The following is a 6428-nucleotide window of genomic DNA, read 5'->3' as shown; positions in this document are numbered from 1 at the left end:
AGCCACATCCCTAGACCTGGAAAAAATTTTCCATAATATAAAAAGAGTTAAATCTATGGCATAAATGGGAAAATGACTTAAACACAAGGATTCTTGAAAATGAAATCATAATGTAAGAAAAAAAAAACAATACCCTAGTACTAAAAGTTTAAACTCTATTTATAGATCCTGAGTGTTGAAATGAAGGTAGGGAAAGCAAATTAGGAAGCAAATGTTTTTAAAACTCTCTTTTAGTTTTCACTTTGTTGGGGTTGGGAAGAATGGGCAAATAAAACATTTTAGTGGGAAAACAGAATTAAAATTTAGTTTTGATATATTAATGAAAAAATAGAGTCCTAATTTTATCTGTTAGGAAGATAATCATAAGCAGAAATTTAAGAGATACTGTAGAACTTCAAATTTATAGCAGGAAAAATATGAACCGAAACTAAACCAGAAAAAGGGGGGAAAATAGAGAAAACAGCACCAAGGAATATATATGGTAAACATAAGGTACATGGAAAATATGAAATCAAGGGCACCATTTTTTATATCTATTTTCTAGCTGTAGTTGGACACAATACCTTTATTTTATTTATTTTTACGTGATACTGAGTATCGAACCCAGGGCCTCCTCGCACATGCTAGGCGTGTGCTCTACCGCTGACCTCAGTTCCCTCAAGTGCACCATTTTTTTTTTCTGCATGTGAATAGGATGAACTCATTTATTAAAAGAAGGTATTGAATTAGATAAAAACTAGACTAGTGCTGTTTGCCAAAAATGCACCTAAAATAAAGAGGCAAGGCAAGGTGGAAAATAAAGAAACTGGAAGATACGAGAGAAAATAACAGTGGTTGTTTCTAGCAAGGGGCTGGGAACAAAGTTAGAAAAGAGACTTGTGTTTCACTCTATGTCATATTATGTCTTTTGATGTTGTACCTCGTGTATTTATTACCTTTCCAAAAATTAATCAAGAATTAATAAGAGAGACCTGGCATGGTGGTGCATGCGTGTAATCTCAGTGGCTCAGGAAGTTGAGGCAGGAGGATCACGATTTCAAAGCCAGCTTCAACAATTTAGCAAGGCCCTAAGCAACTAAGTGAGACTCTGTCTCTAAATAAAATACAAAAAACGGTCTGGGTTCCATCCCTGATTAAAATAATAATAATAATAAAAGAGATGTGCAAAAATATGCTGGTCAAAAGCAAAGATTTGCAACATTGCTATGAATCAAATGGAAATCATGTGCAAAACACATTGAACAGAACAAATTGTGACATTATCTAAGGATAAAATCAGATATGATTCAAAAAGATACAACAACCACACATTTTTATGCAGCATTAACAGTCAATTACATAAAAGAAAAACTGCAATTACCCAGAGAACTTGAATAAAATAACTTCAAATCTTTATCAGACCAAGTAGACAAAAGTAAGCTTTGATATAAGAGGATTTGAATAATGCAACCAATAATCTCTGTTTAATAGATGTACATATAAACAGAGAATATATATACTTTTTTTCCCTTTTTCGTAGCGCTGGGGATTGGACCCATACATGCCAGGCAAGTGCTTTAGCACTAAGCTACACCTCTAGCTTGAGAACATATGCATTTGTTTATTTGTTTGTTTGTACCAGGGATTGAACCCAAAGGCACTCAACCACTGAGCTACATCCCCAGCCCTATTTTTTATTTTGAGAAAGGGTCTCACTAAGTTGCTTTGGGCCCCACTAAGTTGCTGAGTGTGGCTTTGAATTTGTGATCCTCCTGCCTCTGCCTCCCTAGTCTCTGAGATTACAGGCATGCCACCATATGCTGGCAGGACATATGCTTTTAAAATGTCCGGAAACAGTTACAAAATCAATCATGCTTTCATCCAGAAAGAAAGCTTTATAAATTAAAAAAAAAATTAAATGTAAAGTTCATGTTCTCGCCCAGCACAGTGGCACATGCCTGTAATCCCAGCGGCTGGGGAGGTGGAGGCAGGAGGATCACAAGTTCAAGGCCAGCTTCAGCAATTTAGCATGGCGCTAAGCAACTGAGACCCTGTCTCCAAATAAAAGAAAACAGGGCTGGGATGTGGCTCAGTGGTCGAGTGCCCCTGAGTTCAATCCCCAGTACCCCACCCCTAGCCTTTAGATCAAAGAGGAAATGGAAATAAAAATAAAAATTATGATTTATCTACAAAGTAATGAAAGGAGAACAACTTATCATAAAGCCTCTGGAATAGAGCTAAAGCTGATCTCAGAGGAAAATTTATAGAAAGAATGAGAATGTTTTGAAAATTCAACTAGGAAAATAAGAAAAGGAATCAAATGAAAGAGAAGAAATTAGGAGAGTATTTTTTTTTAAAGAGAGAGAGAGAGAGAGAGGGAGAGAATTTTTTTTTAATATTTATTTTTTAGTTTTTGGCGGACGCAACATCTTTGTTTGTATGTGGTGCTGAGGATCAAACCCAGGCCATACGCATGCCAAGTGAGCATGCTACTGCTTGAGCCACATCCTCAGCCCTAGGAGAGTATTAAGATGAAATTAGTACAAGATAAGGAAAAAAGTAAATTGAAAGAATCTACTAATAGGAAAACATGTCTTTGAAAATACCTTAGAGAATGAAAACTTCTCCAACAGAAAAATTGACACACTGGACTTGAGGTGAAAGCGTCACCATTAATGACATTAAAGCTTTATCACAGGCAGAGGGATGCACAGGTGATATTTTGGGACTATCAGTCTTGCATAATTAAGTTCCTACCCTATAACATGACAAAGAGCCAGAGATCTCTGCAAATTGATTTATTAAGGCAAATTAGTGGGTAGAGTGGGGTAGAACCTGCTGTATTCAGAAGACCTAAGGGATCTAGAACCATGCAGTAGGACTGAGGGAAGCCCACAAATATGCAGGAATAAGGGAAAATGTCTGGGATGAGATATAACAAGCAGCAGGGCTAGGTTAGGACAGGTGGAATTGTTAATCTTTGGGGACGTGACAGTTGGTGCTCAAAAAGGGGAAAAGATGAGGCTGGCCCTAGGAGGCCAGAAGCAGCTCTGGGTTGGGATCTACAGGAACAGAGAGACATGATGTCTAGGTGTTCCAGAGAGCAATGACTGTGACGATGGAGGAGGCCATAAAGAGCAGGTAGAGATGGAAGAGCAGGGTGTCCATCAGATAGATGGCTGAATTCCACCCACAGTGCTGCTTCTGGGCCTCCAGTTCCTGCCGGGCTCTTGCTGATTCAGGGCACCCAGTTAGCTCTACCTCCCTGGTACCTGACACCTTCTCCACCAAGTCTCCTGGCTCCTTCACCCCTGTGGGGAGTGCAGGGCTCACCTGTGGAATGCAGGGCTCACCTGGGAAGGGAGGGAGACAGGAGAGGAGGTAGGCGAAGAGAAGTGGAGGAACAGGAAGAGAAAGTGGGCAGTGCTGGCTTCCTCACCAGGCAGGTGGGTGGGCCTGAGGTCCAGACCCTTCTTCTCCTTCTGGGCCCCAGGGGGGCAGCACCTCCTTGGGCTGGTGCAGCGCCTCAGCAGGGAGTGAGCCAGGCATGGGTGGGGGCTGGGTGGAGGTGAGGTGCAGGAGATAGGTGATGAAGATGGTCTCTAGCAGACTGCACCATCAGGGACAGTCACAGGGCAAAGTAGACTTCCGAGGGCAAAGAAAATTATACTAAACCTGGAGAGATTAATTTATTTTCTCCTCCTCCTCCTCCCCCTCACTAAGTTGCTTAGGGCCTTGCTAAGTTGCTGAGGCTGACTTTGAACTTGTGATTCTCTTGCCTTAGCCTCCCAAGCCACCGGACCAGAAAAACCTTTTTTTTTTTTTGACATAGGGTCTGGCTAAGTTAATGAGGCTAACTTTGAATTTTCAATTCTCCTATCTCAGGTGTCCAGCCTCAGCAACCCAAGCCCTTGGATTATAGGCATGCGCCACCACAACTGGCTTCTTCAGCGTCATTTCTAAACTTTCTTTAAGCCTCTTTCCCAAAAAACAGTGTTTCCTCAGAAGCCTCCCTCCCCACTTAAGTGGAGCAGTGGCTGATTCTTCTGGCCCTTCCCTGTCCCCTGCTGCCATTGCTTCTATGCAAAGTGGAAGAGGCCATACTGATGAAGGCCGTGTCACTGACTGAGCAGGAAGACCTTGTAGCCCAGCAGAAGGGTCATCTTGAATGGGGCACGATTCTGGTTTTTTGCTGGTAGGTAGAAACTGAGGGCCTCAATGGCCATCAGAAAGCCACTGGGCACCAGGAGGTTTGTCACATAGAGCCTGGGTCTGCATCTGATGGCCACCTGGTGGGGAAGAGAGGGAGTGAAGTAAATATGGGATTTGGGAGAAATCTCAAATCTAGGAATAGATAGCTGTTTGCTTCTGTGAATTGCAGTGACAGTTTCGGTCTGTCTTCTTCATGGTCTGATAGGGCCCTGGGATCAGCAGCCATATGGAGTGCAGCCTCACAATCCAGTATAGAACCTGCCAACAGAGGGTGAGCACAGCCATAAGCCTTCAGAGAGTTAGGCTGGGAATCCAGGAGAAAGGTTTTGGCCTCCTTCAAGACACAAGTGTCAAGATTGAAAGACCCTGAAACTTGGAGTAATACCCATGTGGTGCAGACTCTAGGCAAAGGGAGAAGCAAACAGGGAAGGAAAAAGCAAACTCACATAGAACACAATCTGATCATACAGCTTGGCACCCTCGGTTATCTCTGGAGCAGTCTTTTTTTTATATATGTATTTTTAAAATTGTAGGTGGACACAATGCCTTTATTTTATTTATTTATTCTTATGTGGTATGGAGGATCAAACCCAGGGCCTCGCACGTGCTAGACGAGCGCTCTTCCGCTGAGCCACATCCCCAGCCACTGGAGCAGTCTTTTTGATGCTCAGGAGCTACCATTCTCCGTGCACCTGAACAATATCTTGGAACTTGTCTATTCTTTCCCACACTTTTTTCTCCACACCCAGCAACATGTTATCCACTGAAAGGGAGAACCATCCAAATAATTTCCAAGGATATGGTTTCCTGGAGGATAAACTGCCTTTGCTTTCCCACCCTTTTTTTTTTTTAAAGTTTTTTTTTTTAAAGATGAACACAATATCTTTATTTTATTTATTTATTTATTTATTTATTTATTTTTATGTGGTGCTGAGGATCAAACCCGGTACCTTACAAGTGCGAGTTGAGCGCTCTACCACTGAGCTATAATCCCAGCCCCTTTCCCACCCTTTTGTTCAACGAATAGTTTTGAGGGCCTACCATATATCAGGAACTTTTCTAGGTGCTAGGGATGGTAATGAACAAGATAGAGCTTGGTGGATGCCAGGCACCATCTTTGTGGTGACCAGCTCTCCTTTCCATGCTGGTCATATTGAAATATTTATGGAAAATATTTCAACATCCGTAAGATTTATTTATTTATTTATTGGTACTGGGGATTGAACCCAGGGTGCTTAACCACCAAGCCACATCCCCAGCCCTTTTTTAATATTTTGTTTAGAGACAGTGTCTCACTGAGTTGCCTAGGCCCTTGCTAAGTTGCTGAGGCTGATCCTGAACTTGAGATTCTCCTGCCTCAGACTCCTGAGCCACTGGGATTACAGATTCTTGGCTGCCATACTGATCTCCCCAATGCTCTCACAGTCCTCTGGGATTCAGCTGATAGATGGGTTATCCCAGACGTAGACCCAGGTGGAAGAGAGGTGAGAGCTCAATATGCATTGGGATTATTTTCTCCTGACCTTTGCTTTATTGTTTCAAAAAGCCATGCAATATTTCAATCCAATAGAAAAGTTTAAACAAATAATGTAAAGAACATCTATGCACTGAGATTTCCAAATTTATGGAGTTTTAATATTTTGCTAAATTGCCCTCTTTCCCCAAGAAATCAAAATTTCAGATAAAATTGGATCTCCTTGTGTTTACTTCTTCATTAAATTTCAACCTTCTGCTCTCCCATTTGAGTGGAAAATTATTGATGCTCAGGGACATCCTCTCCTTTCTGCAGTAGGAATGAAATTCAGAGTTGAATTCAGTAACTTAGCCTCTGAGCTAGAATTTTCTTAGAGTTAGATAAGGGAAGTGGTGGATATTAAATGAAATTGAGTGTATGGAAGGATTTTGTAAACTGTAATGTTGTTCAGAAGCTTTTATGTATTAGTACCTAGCAAGGTCTTAAGTGTCTTCCACACCCCTTTCACTGGTCTCTCTTGTAAGGAAACATTGTATGGGACTTTGAGTTCTTTGAAGCCAAGAACTTGGTGGATGCCAGGCACCATCTTTGTGATGACTAGCTCTCCTTTCCATGCTGGTCATCTCTTCTGGAAAATGTTTTCAAGAATTGTCCAAGGGCTGGGGATATAACTCAGTTGGTATAGTGCTTGCACAAGACCCTGGGTTCAATCCCCAGCACCATAAAAAAAAAAAAAAAAAAATTGAAAGAAAGAAAGAAAAAG

At 41.5% G+C, this 6428-nt stretch overlaps 1 pseudogene; it reads right to left on the bottom strand.

The window, feature by feature from the left end:
• Positions 1–3066: 3066 nt before the first annotated feature.
• The window catches only part of LOC107154264, a 25736-nt pseudogene continuing 22374 nt past the window's right edge, over positions 3067–6428 (bottom strand).

The sequence above is a fragment of the Marmota marmota genome, unplaced genomic scaffold, assembly GCF_001458135.2.
Source record: "Marmota marmota marmota unplaced genomic scaffold, marMar, whole genome shotgun sequence".
In the NCBI taxonomy this organism is placed as follows: Eukaryota; Metazoa; Chordata; class Mammalia; order Rodentia; family Sciuridae; genus Marmota; species Marmota marmota.
This window is presented reverse-complemented; position numbering and strand designations above follow the sequence as displayed.